Genomic DNA, 17,984 nt, shown 5'->3' on the forward strand with positions numbered 1-17,984 from the left:
GGGTGCCATTTACAAAACATAAGTGCTAATGACTCCATTCCTTTTTGTGGTTCTAGGGGCTGTTGATTGGAGTACATTAAAACAAACCTGATCTCTCTAGGACATTCAGAAGCCAAGTTATAAGCCCACAAATGTGTAACTGGACTACTTCTTTAAAGTGACACCAGGCCCGGTGACCTTTGGGACATGGTTTTAACCCTATAGGAATGTGCGATCATCATGAAACGTTCAGATCACTTACAACTCAATAGATTCTACCTTCTTGTAACGTTTCAGCCTGATTGGACCTTGTTTTCACACAAATGGACCCAGAATGATGTGAAATTGTGCTTCGTGCAACATAAGTCTGGGTGCCATTTACAAACCATAAGTGCTAATGACTCAATTCCTTTTTGTGGTTGTAGGGGCTGTTGGTTGGAGTACATTAAAGCAAACCTGATCTCTCTAGGACATTCAGAAGCCAAGTTATAAGCCCACAAATGTGTAACTGGACTACTTTAAATTGACACCAGATCCGGTGAACTTTGGGACATGGTTTGACCCCCTTAGGAAAGTTCTATCATCATGAAACGTTCATATCACTTACAACTCAATAGATTCTACCTTCCTGTAACGTTTCAGCCTGATTGTACCTTGTTTTCACACAAATGAACCCAGAATGATGTGAAATTGTGCTTCGTGCAACATAATTCTTGGTGCCATTTAAAAACCATAAGTGCTAATGACTCCATTCCTTTTTGTGGTTGTAGGGGCTGTTGATTGGAGTACACTAAAACAAACCTGATCTCTCTAGGACATTCAGAAGCCAAGTTATAAGCCCACAAATGTGTAACTGGATTACTTTAAATTGACACCAGATCCGGTGAACTTTGGGACATGGTTTTACCCCCTTAGGAAAGTGCTATCATCATGAAACGTTCAGATCACTTACAACTCAATAGATTCTACCTTCCTGTAACGTTTCAGCCTGATTGTACCTTGTTTTCACACAAATGAACCCAGAATGATGTGAAATTGTGCTTCGTGCAACATAATTCTTGGTGCCATTTAAAAACCATAAGTGCTAATGACTCCATTCCTTTTTGAGGTTGTAGGGGCTGTTGGTTGGAGTACATTAAAACAAACCTGATCTCTCTAGGACATTCAGAAACCAAGTTATACACCCTCAAAGGTGTAATTGGACTACTTTAAAGTGACACCAGGCCCGGTGACCTTTGGGACATGGTTTGACCCCCTATAGGAATGTGCGATCATCATGAAACGTTCAGATTACTTACAACTCAATAGATTCTACCTTCGTGTAACGTTTCAGCCTGATTGGACCTTGTTTTCACACAAATGGACCCAGAATGATGTGAAATTGTGCTTCGTGCAACATAATTCTGGGTGCCATTTACAAACCATAAGTGCTAAAGACTCCATTCCTTTTTGCGGTTGTAGGGGCTGTTGGTTGGAGTACATTAAAACAAACCTGATCTCTCTAGGACATTCAGAAGCCAAGTTATAAGCCCACAAATGTGTAACTGGACTACTTCTTTAAATTGACACCAGATCCGTTGACCTTTGGGACATGGTTTGACCCCCTTAGGAAAGTGTGATCGACTTGAAACGTTCAGATCACTTACAACTCAATAGATTCTACCTTCTTGTAACGTTTCAGCCTGATTGGACCTTGTTTTCACACAAATGGACCCAGAATGATGTGAAATTGTGCTTCATGCAACATAATTCTGGGTGCCATTTACAAACCATAAGTGCTAATGACTCCATTCCTTGTTGTGGTTGTAGGGGCTGTTGATTGGAGTACACTAAAACAAACCTGATCTCTCGAGGACATTCAGAAGCCAAGTTATAAGCCCACAAATGTGTAACTGGACTACTTTAAATTGACACCAGATCCGGTGACCTTTGGGACATGGTTTTACCCCCTATAGGAATGTGCGATCATCATGAAACGTTCAGATCACTTACAACTCAATAGATTCTACCTTCTTGTAACGTTTCAGCCTGATTGGACCTTGTTTTCACACAAATGGACCCAGAATAATGTAAAATTGTGCTTCGTGCAACATAAGTCTGGGTGCCATTTACAAACCATAAGTGCTAATGACTCAATTACTTTTTGTGGTTGTAGGGGCTGTTGGTTGGAGTACATTAAAGCAAACCTGATCTCTCTAGGGCATTCAGAAGCCAAGTTATAAGCCCACAAATGTGTAACTGGACTACTTCTTTAAATTGACACCAAATCCGGTGACCTTTGGGACATGGTTTGACCCCCTTAGGAAAGTGATATCATCTTGAAACGTTCAGATCACTTACAACTCAATAGATTCTACCTTCCTGTAACGTTTCAGCCTGATTGGACCTTGTTTTCACACAAATGGACCCAGAATGGTGTGAAATTGTGCTTCGTGCAACATAATTCTGGGTGCCATTTACAAACCATAAGTGCTAATGACTCCATTCCTTGTTGTGGTTGTAGGGGCTGTTGATTGGAGTACACTAAAACAAACCTGATCTCTCTAGGACATTCAGAAGCCAAGTTATAAGCCCAAAAATGTGTAACTGGACTACTTCTTTAAAGTGACACCAGGCCCGGTGACCTTTGGGACATGGTTTGACCCCCTATAGGAATGTGCGATCATCATGAAACGTTCAGATCACTTACAACTCAATAGATTCTACCTTCTTGTAACGTTTCAGCCTGATTGGACCTTGTTTTCACACAAATGGACCCAGAATGATGTGAAATTGTGCTTCGTGCAACATAATTCTGGGTGCCATTTACAACCCATAAGTGCTAAAGACTCCATTCCTTTTTGCGGGATTAGGGGCTGTTGGTTGGAGTACATTAAAACAAACCTGATCTCTCTAGGACATTCAGAAGCCAAGTTAGAAGCCCACAAATGTGTAACTGGACTACTTCTTTAAATTGACACCAGATCCGTTGACCTTTGGGACATGGTTTGACCCCCTTAGGAAAGTGTGATCATCTTGAAACGTTCAGATCACTTACAACTCAATAGATTCTACCTTCTTGTAACGTTTCAGCCTGATTGGACCTTGTTTTCACACAAATGGACCCAGAATGATGTGAAATTGTGCTTCATACAACATAATTCTGGGTGCCATTTACAAACCATAAGTGCTAATGACTCCATTCCTTGTTGTGGTTGTAGGGGCTGTTGATTGGAGTACACTAAAACAAACCTGATCTCTCTAGGACATTCAGAAGCCAAGTTATAAGCCCACAAATGTGTAACTGGACTACTTTAAATTGACACCAGATCCGGTGACCTTTGGGACATGGTTTTACCCCCTATAGGAATGTGCGATTATCATGAAACGTTCAGATCACTTACAACTCAATAGATTCTACCTTCTTGTAACATTTCAGCCTGATTGGACCTTGTTTTCACACAAATGGACCCAGAATAATGTGAAATTGTGCTTCGTGCAACATAAGTCTGGGTGCCATTTACAAACCATAAGTGCTAATGACTCAATTACTTTTTGTGGTTGTAGGGGCTGTTGGTTGGAGTACATTAAAGCAAACCTGATCTCTCTAGGACATTCAGAAGCCAAGTTATAAGCCCACAAATGTGTAACTGGACTACTTCTTTAAATTGACACCAAATCCGGTGACCTTTGGGACATGGTTTGACCCCCTTAGGAAAGTGATATCATCTTGAAACGTTCAGATCACTTACAACTCAATAGATTCTACCTTCCTGTAACGTTTCAGCCTGATTGGACCTTGTTTTCACACAAATGGACCCAGAATGGTGTGAAATTGTGCTTCATGCAACATAATTCTGGGTGCCATTTACAAACCATAAGTGCTAATGACTCCATTCCTTGTTGTGGTTGTAGGGGCTGTTGATTGGAGTACACTAAAACAAACCTGATCTCTCTAGGACATTCAGAAGCCAAGTTATAAGCCCACAAATGTGTAACTGGACTACTTCTTTAAAGTGACACCAGGCCCGGTGACCTTTGGGACATGGTTTTACCCCCTATAGGAATGTGCGATCATCATGAAACGTTCAGATCACTTACAACTCAATAGATTCTACCTTCTTGTAACGTTTCAGCCTGATTGGACCTTGTTTTCACACAAAAGAGCCCAGAATGATGTGAAATTGTGCTTACTGCAACATAATTCTGGGTGCCATTTGAAAACCATAAGTGCTAATGACTCCATTCCTTTTAGTGGTAATGGGGGCTGTTAACTGGAGTACTCTAAAACAAACCTGATCTCTCTAGGACATTCAGAAGCCAAGTTATAAGCCCACAAATGTGTAACTGGACTAGTTCTTTAAAGTGACACCAGGCCCGGTGACCTTTGGGACATGGTTTTACCCCCTATAGGAATGTGCGATCATCATGAAACGTTCAGATCACTTACAACTCAATAGATTCTACCTTCTTGTAACGTTTCAGCCTGATTGGACCTTGTTTTCACACAAAAGAGCCCAGAATGATGTGAAATTGTGCTTACTGCAACATAATTCTGGGTGCCATTTGAAAACCATAAGTGCTAATGACTCCATTCCTTTTAGTGGTAATGGGGGCTGTTAACTGGAGTACTCTAAAACAAATCTGATCTCTCTAGGACATTCAGAAGCCAAGTTATAAGCCCACAAATGTGTAACTGGACTACTTTAAATTGACACCAGATCCGGTGAACTTTGGGACATGGTTTGACCCCCTTAGGAAAGTGCTATCATCATGAAACGTTCAGATCACTTACAACTCAATAGATTCTACCTTCCTGTAACGTTTCAGCCTGATTGTACCTTGTTTTCACACAAATGAACCCAGAATGATGTGAAATTGTGCTTCGTGCAACATAATTCTGGGTGCCATTTACAAACCATAAGTGCTAATGACTCCATTCCTTTTTGTGGTTGTAGGGGCTGTTGATTGGAGTACACTAAAACAAACCTGATCTCTCTAGGACATTCAGAAGCCAAGTTATAAGCCCACAAAGGTGTAACTGGACTACTTCTTTAAATTTACACCAGATCCGGTGACCTTTGGGACATCGTTTGACCCCCTTAGGAAAGTGCGATCATCTTGAAACGTTCAGATCACTTACAAATCAATAGATTCTACCTTCTTGTAACGTTTCAGCCTGATTGGACCTTGTTTTCACACAAATGGACCCAGAATGATGTGAAATTGTGCTTCGTGCAACATAATTCTGGGTGCCATTTACAAACCAAAAGTGCTAATGACTCAATTCCTTTTTGTGGTTGTAGGGGCTGTTGGTTGGAGTACATTAAAGCAAACCTGATCTCTCTAGGACATTCAGAAGCCAAGTTATAAGCCCACAAATGTGTAACTGGACTACTTCTTTAAATTGACACCAAATCCGGTGACCTTTGGGACATGGTTTAACCCCCTTAGGAAAGTGCTATCATCTTGAAACGTTCAGATCACTTACAAATCAATAGATTCTACCTTCCTGTAACGTTTCAGCCTGATTGGACCTTGTTTTCACACAAATGGACCCAGAATGGTGTGAAATTGTGCTTCGTGCAACATAATTCTGGGTGCCATTTACAAACCATAAGTGCTAATGACTCCATTCCTTTTTGTGGTTGTAGGGGCTGTTGATTGGAGTACACTAAAACAAACCTGATCTCTCTAGGACATTCAGAAGCCAAGTCATAAGCCCACAAATGTGTAACTGGACTACTTCTTTAAAGTGACACCAGGCCCGGTGACCTTTGGGACATGGTTTTACCCCCTATAGGAATGTGCGATCATCATGAAACGTTCAGATCACTTACAACTCAATAGATTCTACCTTCTTGTAACGTTTCAGCCTGATTGGACCTTGTTTTCACACAAAAGAACCCAGAATGATGTGAAATTGTGCTTCGTGCAACATAATTCTGGGTGCCATTTAAAAACCATAAGTGCTAATGACTCCATTCCTTTTAGTGGTAATGGGGGCTGTTAACTGGAGTACTCTAAAACAAACCTGATCTCTCTAGGACATTCAGAAGCCAAGTTATAAGCCCACAAATGTGTAACTGGACTACTTCTTTAAAGTGACACCAGGCCCAGTGACATTTGGGACATGGTTTTACCCCCTATAGGAATGTGCGATCATCATGAAACGTTCAGATCACTTACAACTCAATAGATTCTACCTTCTTGTAACGTTTCAGCCTGATTGGACCTTGTTTTCACACAAATGGACCAAGAATGATGTGAAATTGTGCTTCGTGCAACATAATTCTGGGAGCAATTTACAAACCATAAGTGCTAATGACTCCATTCCTTTTTGTGGTTGTAGGGGCTGTTGGTTGGAGTACATTAAAGCAAACCTGATCTCTCTAGGACATTCAGAAGCCAAGTTATAAGCCCACAAATGTGTAACTGGACTACTTCCTTAAATTGACACCAGATCCGGTGACCTTTGGGACATGGTTTGACCCCTTTAGGAAAGTGCTATCATCTTGAAACGTTCAGATCACTTACAACTCAATAGATTCTACCTTCTTGTAACGTTTCAGCCTGATTGGACCTTGTTTTCACACAAATGGACCCAGAATGATGTTAAATTGTGCTTCGTGCAACATAATTCTGGGTGCCATTTACAAACCATAAGTGCTAATGACTCCATTCCTTTTTGTGGTTGTAGGGGCTTTTGATTGGAGTACACTAAAACAAACCTGATCTCTCTAGGACATTCAGAAGCCAAGTTATAAGCCCACAAATGTGTAACTGGACTACTTCTTTAAATTGACACCAGATCCGGTGACCTTTGGGACATGGTTTGACCCCCTTAGGAAAGTGCTATCATCATGAAACGTTCAGATCACTTACAACTCAATAGATTCTACCTTCCTGTAACGTTATAGCCTGATTGGACCTTGTTTTCACACAAATGGACCCAGAATGATGTGAAATTGTGCTTCGTGCAACATAATTCTGGGTGCCATTTACAAACCATAAGTGCTAATGACTCAATTACTTTTTGTGGTTGTAGGGGCTGTTGGTTGGAGTACATTAAAGCAAACCTGATCTCTCTAGGACATTCAGAAGCCAAGTTATAAGTCCACAAATGTGTAACTGGACTACTTCTTTAAATTGACACCAAATCCGGTGACCTTTGGGACATGGTTTGACCCCCTTAGGAAAGTGCTATCATCTTGAAATGTTCAGATCACTTACAACTCAATAGATTCTACCTTCCTGTAACGTTTCAGGCTGATTGGACCTTGTTTTCACACAAATGGACCCAGAATGGTGTGAAATTGTGCTTCGTGCAACATAATTCTGGGTGCCATTTACAAACTATAAGTGCTAATGAGTCAATTCCTTTTTGTGGTTGTAGGGGCTGTTGATTGGAGTACACTAAAACAAACCTGATCTGTCTAGGACATTCAGGAGCCAAGTTATAAGCCCACAAATGTGTAACTGGACTACTTCTTTAAAGTGACACCAGATCCGGTGACCTTTGGGACATGGTTTGACCCCCTTAGGAAAGTGCTATCATCATGAAACGTTCAGATCACTTACAACTCAATAGATTCTACCTTCCTGTAACGTTTCAGCCTGATTGGACCTTGTTTTCACACAAATGGACCCAGAATGATGTGAAATTGTGCTTCGTGCAACATAATTCTGGGTGCCATTTACAAACCATAAGTGCTAATGACTCCATTCCTTTTTGTGGTTGTAGGGGCTGTTGATTGGAGTACACTAAAACAAACCTGATCTCTCTAGGACATTCATAAGCCAAGTTATAAGCCCACAAATGTGTAACTGGACTACTTCTTTAAATTGACACCAGATCCGGTGACCTTTGGGACATGGTTTGACCCCCTTAGGAAAGTGCTATCATCATGAAACGTTCAGATCACTTACAACTCAATAGATTCTACCTTCCTGTAACGTTTCAGCCTGATTGGACCTTGTTTTCACACAAATGGACCCAGAATGATGTGAAATTGTGCTTCGTGCAACATAATTCTGGGTGCCATTTACAAACCATAAGTGCTAATGACTCCATTCCTTTTAGTGGTAATGGGGGCTGTTAACTGGAGTACTCTAAAACAAACCTGATCTCTCTAGGACATTCAGAAGCCAAGTTATAAGCCCACAAATGTGTAACTGGACTACTTGTTTAAAGTGACACCAGGCCCGGTGACCTTTGGGACATGGTTTTACCCCCTATAGGAATGTGCGATCATCATGAAACGTTCAGATCACTTACAACTCAATAGATTCTACCTTCCTGTAACGTTTCAGCCTGATTGGACCTTGTTTTCACACAAATGGACCCAGAATGATGTGAAATTGTGCTTCGTGCAACATAATTCTGGGTGCCATTTACAAACCATAAGTGCTAATGACTCCATTCCTTTTTGTGGTTGTAGGGGCTGTTGATTGGAGTACACTAAAACAAACCTGATCTCTCTAGGACATTCAGAAGCCAAGTTATAAGCCCACAAATGTGTAACTGGACTACTTTAAATTGACACCAGATCCGGTGACCTTTGGGACATGGTTTGACCCCCTTAGGAAAGTGCTATCATCATGAAACGTTCAGATCACTTACAACTCAATAGATTCTACCTTCCTGTAACGTTTCAGCCTGATTGTACCTTGTTTTCACACAAATGAACCCAGAATGATGTGAAATTGTGCTTCGTGCAACATAATTCTTGGTGCCATTTAAAAACCATAAGTGCTAATGACTCCATTCCTTTTTGAGGTTGTAGGGGCTGTTGGTTGGAGTACATTAAAACAAACCTGATCTCTTTAGGACATTCAGAAACCAAGTTATACACCCTCAAAGGTGTAATTGGACTACTTCTTTAAAGTGACACCAGGCCCGGTGACCTTTGGGACATGGTTTGACCCCCTATAGGAATGTGCGATCATCATGAAACGTTCAGATCACTTACAACTCAATAGATTCTACCTTCTTGTAACGTTTCAGCCTGATTGGACCTTGTTTTCACACAAATGGACCCAGAATGATGTGAAATTGTGCTTCGTGCAACATAATTCTGGGTGCCATTTACAACCCATAAGTGCTAAAGACTCCATTCCTTTTTGCGGGATTAGGGGCTGTTGGTTGGAGTACATTAAAACAAACCTGATCTCTCTAGGACATTCAGAAGCCAAGTTATAAGCCCACAAATGTGTAACTGGACTACTTCTTTAAATTGACACCAGATCCGTTGACCTTTGGGACATGGTTTGACCCCCTTAGGAAAGTGTGATCATCTTGAAACGTTCAGATCACTTACAACTCAATAGATTCTACCTTCTTGTAACGTTTCAGCCTGATTGGACCTTGTTTTCACACAAATGGACCCAGAATGATGTGAAATTGTGCTTCATGCAACATAATTCTGGGTGCCATTTACAAACCATAAGTGCTAATGACTCCATTCCTTTTTGTGGTTGTAGGGGCTGTTGATTGGAGTACATTAAAACAAACCTGATCTCTCTAGGACATTCAGAAGCCAAGTTATAAGCCCACAAATGTGTAACTGGACTACTTCTTTAAAGTGACACCAGGCCCGGTGACCTTTGGGACATGGTTTTAACCCTATAGGAATGTGCGATCATCATGAAACGTTCAGATCACTTACAACTCAATAGATTCTACCTTCTTGTAACGTTTCAGCCTGATTGGACCTTGTTTTCACACAAATGGACCCAGAATGATGTGAAATTGTGCTTCGTGCAACATAAGTCTGGGTGCCATTTACAAACCATAAGTGCTAATGACTCAATTCCTTTTTGTGGTTGTAGGGGCTGTTGGTTGGAGTACATTAAAGCAAACCTGATCTCTCTAGGACATTCAGAAGCCAAGTTATAAGCCCACAAATGTGTAACTGGACTACTTTAAATTGACACCAGATCCGGTGAACTTTGGGACATGGTTTGACCCCCTTAGGAAAGTTCTATCATCATGAAACGTTCAGATCACTTACAACTCAATAGATTCTACCTTCCTGTAACGTTTCAGCCTGATTGTACCTTGTTTTCACACAAATGAACCCAGAATGATGTGAAATTGTGCTTCGTGCAACATAATTCTTGGTGCCATTTAAAAACCATAAGTGCTAATGACTCCATTCCTTTTTGTGGTTGTAGGGGCTGTTGATTGGAGTACACTAAAACAAACCTGATCTCTCTAGGACATTCAGAAGCCAAGTTATAAGCCCACAAATGTGTAACTGGATTACTTTAAATTGACACCAGATCCGGTGAACTTTGGGACATGGTTTTACCCCCTTAGGAAAGTGCTATCATCATGAAACGTTCAGATCACTTACAACTCAATAGATTCTACCTTCCTGTAACGTTTCAGCCTGATTGTACCTTGTTTTCACACAAATGAACCCAGAATGATGTGAAATTGTGCTTCGTGCAACATAATTCTTGGTGCCATTTAAAAACCATAAGTGCTAATGACTCCATTCCTTTTTGAGGTTGTAGGGGCTGTTGGTTGGAGTACATTAAAACAAACCTGATCTCTCTAGGACATTCAGAAACCAAGTTATACACCCTCAAAGGTGTAATTGGACTACTTTAAAGTGACACCAGGCCCGGTGACCTTTGGGACATGGTTTGACCCCCTATAGGAATGTGCGATCATCATGAAACGTTCAGATTACTTACAACTCAATAGATTCTACCTTCGTGTAACGTTTCAGCCTGATTGGACCTTGTTTTCACACAAATGGACCCAGAATGATGTGAAATTGTGCTTTGTGCAACATAATTCTGGGTGCCATTTACAAACCATAAGTGCTAAAGACTCCATTCCTTTTTGCGGTTGTAGGGGCTGTTGGTTGGAGTACATTAAAACAAACCTGATCTCTCTAGGACATTCAGAAGCCAAGTTATAAGCCCACAAATGTGTAACTGGACTACTTCTTTAAATTGACACCAGATCCGTTGACCTTTGGGACATGGTTTGACCCCCTTAGGAAAGTGTGATCGACTTGAAACGTTCAGATCACTTACAACTCAATATATTCTACCTTCTTGTAACGTTTCAGCCTGATTGGACCTTGTTTTCACACAAATGGACCCAGAATGATGTGAAATTGTGCTTCATGCAACATAATTCTGGGTGCCATTTACAAACCATAAGTGCTAATGACTCCATTCCTTGTTGTGGTTGTAGGGGCTGTTGATTGGAGTACACTAAAACAAACCTGATCTCTCTAGGACATTCAGAAGCCAAGTTATAAGCCCACAAATGTGTAACTGGACTACTTTAAATTGACACCAGATCCGGTGACCTTTGGGACATGGTTTTACCCCCTATAGGAATGTGCGATCATCATGAAACGTTCAGATCACTTACAACTCAATAGATTCTACCTTCTTGTAACGTTTCAGCCTGATTGGACCTTGTTTTCACACAAATGGACCCAGAATAATGTAAAATTGTGCTTCGTGCAACATAAGTCTGGGTGCCATTTACAAACCATAAGTGCTAATGACTCAATTACTTTTTGTGGTTGTAGGGGCTGTTGGTTGGAGTACATTAAAGCAAACCTGATCTCTCTAGGGCATTCAGAAGCCAAGTTATAAGCCCACAAATGTGTAACTGGACTACTTCTTTAAATTGACACCAAATCCGGTGACCTTTGGGACATGGTTTGACCCCCTTAGGAAAGTGATATCATCTTGAAACGTTCAGATCACTTACAACTCAATAGATTCTACCTTCCTGTAACGTTTCAGCCTGATTGGACCTTGTTTTCACACAAATGGACCCAGAATGGTGTGAAATTGTGCTTCGTGCAACATAATTCTGGGTGCCATTTACAAACCATAAGTGCTAATGACTCCATTCCTTGTTGTGGTTGTAGGGGCTGTTGATTGGAGTACACTAAAACAAACCTGATCTCTCTAGGACATTCAGAAGCCAAGTTATAAGCCCACAAATGTGTAACTGGACTACTTCTTTAAAGTGACACCAGGCCCGGTGACCTTTGGGACATGGTTTGACCCCCTATAGGAATGTGCGATCATCATGAAACGTTCAGATCACTTACAACTCAATAGATTCTACCTTCTTGTAACGTTTCAGCCTGATTGGACCTTGTTTTCACACAAATGGACCCAGAATGATGTGAAATTGTGCTTCGTGCAACATAATTCTGGGTGCCATTTACAACCCATAAGTGCTAAAGACTCCATTCCTTTTTGCGGGATTAGGGGCTGTTGGTTGGAGTACATTAAAACAAACCTGATCTCTCTAGGACATTCAGAAGCCAAGTTATAAGCCCACAAATGTGTAACTGGACTACTTCTTTAAATTGACACCAGATCCGTTGACCTTTGGGACATGGTTTGACCCCCTTAGGAAAGTGTGATCATCTTGAAACGTTCAGATCACTTACAACTCAATAGATTCTACCTTCTTGTAACGTTTCAGCCTGATTGGACCTTGTTTTCACACAAATGGACCCAGAATGATGTGAAATTGTGCTTCATGCAACATAATTCTGGGTGCCATTTTCAAACCATAAGTGCTAATGACTCCATTCCTTTTTGTGGTTGTAGGGGCTGTTGATTGGAGTACATTAAAACAAACCTGATCTCTCTAGGACATTCAGAAGCCAAGTTATAAGCCCACAAATGTGTAACTGGACTACTTCTTTAAAGTGACACCAGGCCCGGTGACCTTTGGGACATGGTTTTACCCCCTATAGGAATGTGCGATCATCATGAAATGTTCAGATCACTTACAACTCAATAGATTCTACCTTCTTGTAACGTTTCAGCCTGATTGGACCTTGTTTTCACACAAATGGACCCAGAATGATGTGAAATTGTGCTTCGTGCAACATAAGTCTGGGTGCCATTTACAAACCATAAGTGCTAATGACTCAATTCCTTTTTGTGGTTGTAGGGGCTGTTGGTTGGAGTACATTAAAGCAAACCTGATCTCTCTAGGACATTCAGAAGCCAAGTTATAAGCCCACAAATGTGTAACTGGACTACTTTAAATTGACACCAGATCCGGTGAACTTTGGGACATGGTTTGACCCCCTTAGGAAAGTTCTATCATCATGAAACGTTCAGATCACTTACAACTCAATAGATTCTACCTTCCTGTAACGTTTCAGCCTGATTGTACCTTGTTTTCACACAAATGAACCCAGAATGATGTGAAATTGTGCTTCGTGCAACATAATTCTTGGTGCCATTTAAAAACCATAAGTGCTAATGACTCCATTCCTTTTTGTGGTTGTAGGGGCTGTTGATTGGAGTACACTAAAACAAACCTGATCTCTCTAGGACATTCAGAAGCCAAGTTATAAGCCCACAAATGTGTAACTGGATTACTTTAAATTGACACCAGATCCGGTGAACTTTGGGACATGGTTTTACCCCCTTAGGAAAGTGATATCATCTTGAAACGTTCAGATCACTTACAACTCAATAGATTCTACCTTCCTGTAACGTTTCAGCCTGATTGGACCTTGTTTTCACACAAATGGACCCAGAATGGTGTGAAATTGTGCTTCGTGCAACATAATTCTGGGTGCCATTTACAAACCATAAGTGCTAATGACTCCATTCCTTTTTGAGGTTGTAGGGGCTGTTGGTTGGAGTACATTAAAACAAACCTGATCTCTCTAGGACATTCAGAAACCAAGTTATACACCCTCAAAGGTGTAATTGGACTACTTCTTTAAAGTGACACCAGGCCCGGTGACCTTTGGGACATGGTTTGACCCCCTATAGGAATGTGCGATCATCATGAAACGTTCAGATTACTTACAACTCAATAGATTCTACCTTCTTGTAACGTTTCAGCCTGATTGGACCTTGTTTTCACACAAATGGACCCAGAATGATGTGAAATTGTGCTTCGTGCAACATAATTCTGGGTGCCATTTACAAACCATAAGTGCTAAAGACTCCATTCCTTTTTGCGGTTGTAGGGGCTGTTGGTTGGAGTACATTAAAACAAACCTGATCTCTCTAGGACATTCAGAAGCCAAGTTATAAGCCCACAAATGTGTAACTGGACTACTTCTTTAAATTGACACCAGATCCGTTGACCTTTGGGACATGGTTTGACCCCCTTAGGAAAGTGTGATCGACTTGAAACGTTCAGATCACTTACAACTCAATAGATTCTACCTTCTTGTAACGTTTCAGCCTGATTGGACCTTGTTTTCACACAAATGGACCCAGAATGATGTGAAATTGTGCTTCATGCAACATAATTCTGGGTGCCATTTACAAACCATAAGTGCTAATGACTCCATTCCTTGTTGTGGTTGTAGGGGCTGTTGATTGGAGTACACTAAAACAAACCTGATCTCTCTAGGACATTCAGAAGCCAAGTTATAAGCCCACAAATGTGTAACTGGACTACTTTAAATTGACACCAGATCCGGTGACCTTTGGGACATGGTTTTACCCCCTATAGGAATGTGCGATTATCATGAAACGTTCAGATCACTTACAACTCAATAGATTCTACCTTCTTGTAACATTTCAGCCTGATTGGACCTTGTTTTCACACAAATGGACCCAGAATAATGTGAAATTGTGCTTCGTGCAACATAAGTCTGGGTGCCATTTACAAACCATAAGTGCTAATGACTCAATTACTTTTTGTGGTTGTAGGGGCTGTTGGTTGGAGTACATTAAAGCAAACCTGATCTCTCTAGGACATTCAGAAGCCAAGTTATAAGCCCACAAATGTGTAACTGGACTACTTCTTTAAATTGACACCAAATCCGGTGACCTTTGGGACATGGTTTGACCCCCTTAGGAAAGTGATATCATCTTGAAACGTTCAGATCACTTACAACTCAATAGATTCTACCTTCCTGTAACGTTTCAGCCTGATTGGTCCTTGTTTTCACACAAATGGACCCAGAATGGTGTGAAATTGTGCTTCGTGCAACATAATTCTGGGTGCCATTTACAAACCATAAGTGCTAATGACTCCATTCCTTGTTGTGGTTGTAGGGGCTGTTGATTGGAGTACACTAAAACAAACCTGATCTCTCTAGGACATTCAGAAGCCAAGTTATAAGCCCACAAATGTGTAACTGGACTACTTCTTTAAAGTGACACCAGGCCCGGTGACCTTTGGGACATGGTTTTACCCCCTATAGGAATGTGCGATCATCATGAAACGTTCAGATCACTTACAACTCAATAGATTCTACCTTCTTGTAACGTTTCAGCCTGATTGGACCTTGTTTTCACACAAAAGAGCCCAGAATGATGTGAAATTGTGCTTACTGCAACATAATTCTGGGTGCCATTTGAAAACCATAAGTGCTAATGACTCCATTCCTTTTAGTGGTAATGGGGGCTGTTAACTGGAGTACTCTAAAACAAACCTGATCTCTCTAGGACATTCAGAAGCCAAGTTATAAGCCCACAAATGTGTAACTGGACTACTTCTTTAAAGTGACACCAGGCCCGGTGACCTTTGGGACATGGTTTTACCCCCTATAGGAATGTGCGATCATCATGAAACGTTCAGATCACTTACAACTCAATAGATTCTACCTTCTTGTAACGTTTCAGCCTGATTGGACCTTGTTTTCACACAAAAGAGCCCAGAATGATGTGAAATTGTGCTTACTGCAACATAATTCTGGGTGCCATTTGAAAACCATAAGTGCTAATGACTCCATTCCTTTTAGTGGTAATGGGGGCTGTTAACTGGAGTACTGTAAAACAAATCTGATCTCTCTAGGACATTCAGAAGCCAAGTTATAAGCCCACAAATGTGTAACTGGACTACTTTAAATTGACACCAGATCCGGTGAACTTTGGGACATGGTTTGACCCCCTTAGGAAAGTGCTATCATCATGAAACGTTCAGATCACTTACAACTCAATAGATTCTACCTTCCTGTAACGTTTCAGCCTGATTGTACCTTGTTTTCACACAAATGAACCCAGAATGATGTGAAATTGTGCTTCGTGCAACATAATTCTGGGTGCCATTTACAAACCATAAGTGCTAATGACTCCATTCCTTTTTGTGGTTGTAGGGGCTGTTGATTGGAGTACACTAAAACAAACCTGATCTCTCTAGGACATTCAGAAGCCAAGTTATAAGCCCACAAAGGTGTAACTGGACTACTTCTTTAAATTTACACCAGATCCGGTGACCTTTGGGACATCGTTTGACCCCCTTAGGAAAGTGCGATCATCTTGAAACGTTCAGATCACTTACAAATCAATAGATTCTACCTTCTTGTAACGTTTCAGCCTGATTGGACCTTGTTTTCACACAAATGGACCCAGAATGATGTGAAATTGTGCTTCGTGCAACATAATTCTGGGTGCCATTTACAAACCAAAAGTGTTAATGACTCAATTCCTTTTTGTGGTTGTAGGGGCTGTTGGTTGGAGTACATTAAAGCAAACCTGATCTCTCTAGGACATTCAGAAGCCAAGTTATAAGCCCACAAATGTGTAACTGGACTACTTCTTTAAATTGACACCAAATCCGGTGACCTTTGGGACATGGTTTAACCCCCTTAGGAAAGTGCTATCATCTTGAAACGTTCAGATCACTTACAAATCAATAGATTCTACCTTCCTGTAACGTTTCAGCCTGATTGGACCTTGTTTTCACACAAATGGACCCAGAATGGTGTGAAATTGTGCTTCGTGCAACATAATTCTGGGTGCCATTTACAAACCATAAGTGCTAATGACTCCATTCCTTTTTGTGGTTGTAGGGGCTGTTGATTGGAGTACACTAAAACAAACCTGATCTCTCTAGGACATTCAGAAGCCAAGTCATAAGCCCACAAATGTGTAACTGGACTACTTCTTTAAAGTGACACCAGGCCCGGTGACCTTTGGGACATGGTTTTACCCCCTATAGGAATGTGCGATCATCATGAAACGTTCAGATCACTTACAACTCAATAGATTCTACCTTCTTGTAACGTTTCAGCCTGATTGGACCTTGTTTTCACACAAAAGAACCCAGAATGATGTGAAATTGTGCTTCGTGCAACATAATTCTGGGTGCCATTTAAAAACCATAAGTGCTAATGACTCCATTCCTTTTAGTGGTAATGGGGGCTGTTAACTGGAGTACTCTAAAACAAACCTGATCTCTCTAGGACATTCAGAAGCCAAGTTATAAGCCCACAAATGTGTAACTGGACTACTTCTTTAAAGTGACACCAGGCCCAGTGACATTTGGGACATGGTTTTACCCCCTATAGGAATGTGCGATCATCATGAAACGTTCAGATCACTTACAACTCAATAGATTCTACCTTCTTGTAACGTTTCAGCCTGATTGGACCTTGTTTTCACACAAATGGACCAAGAATGATGTGAAATTGTGCTTCGTGCAACATAATTCTGGGAGCAATTTACAAACCATAAGAGCTAATGACTCCATTCCTTTTTGTGGTTGTAGGGGCTGTTGGTTGGAGTACATTAAAGCAAACCTGATCTCTCTAGGACATTCAGAAGCCAAGTTATAAGCCCACAAATGTGTAACTGGACTACTTCCTTAAATTGACACCAGATCCGGTGACCTTTGGGACATGGTTTGACCCCTTTAGGAAAGTGCTATCATCTTGAAACGTTCAGATCACTTACAACTCAATAGATTCTATCTTCTTGTAACGTTTCAGCCTGATTGGACCTTGTTTTCACACAAATGGACCCAGAATGATGTTAAATTGTGCTTCGTGCAACATAATTCTGGGTGCCATTTACAAACCATAAGTGCTAATGACTCCATTCCTTTTTGTGGTTGTAGGGGCTTTTGATTGGAGTACACTAAAACAAACCTGATCTCTCTAGGACATTCAGAAGCCAAGTTATAAGCCCACAAATGTGTAACTGGACTACTTCTTTAAATTGACACCAGATCCGGTGACCTTTGGGACATGGTTTGACCCCCTTAGGAAAGTGCTATCATCATGAAACGTTCAGATCACTTACAACTCAATAGATTCTACCTT

This window comes from Nothobranchius furzeri, chromosome 9 (genome assembly GCF_043380555.1).
Source record: "Nothobranchius furzeri strain GRZ-AD chromosome 9, NfurGRZ-RIMD1, whole genome shotgun sequence".
Lineage (NCBI taxonomy): Eukaryota > Metazoa > Chordata > Actinopteri > Cyprinodontiformes > Nothobranchiidae > Nothobranchius > Nothobranchius furzeri.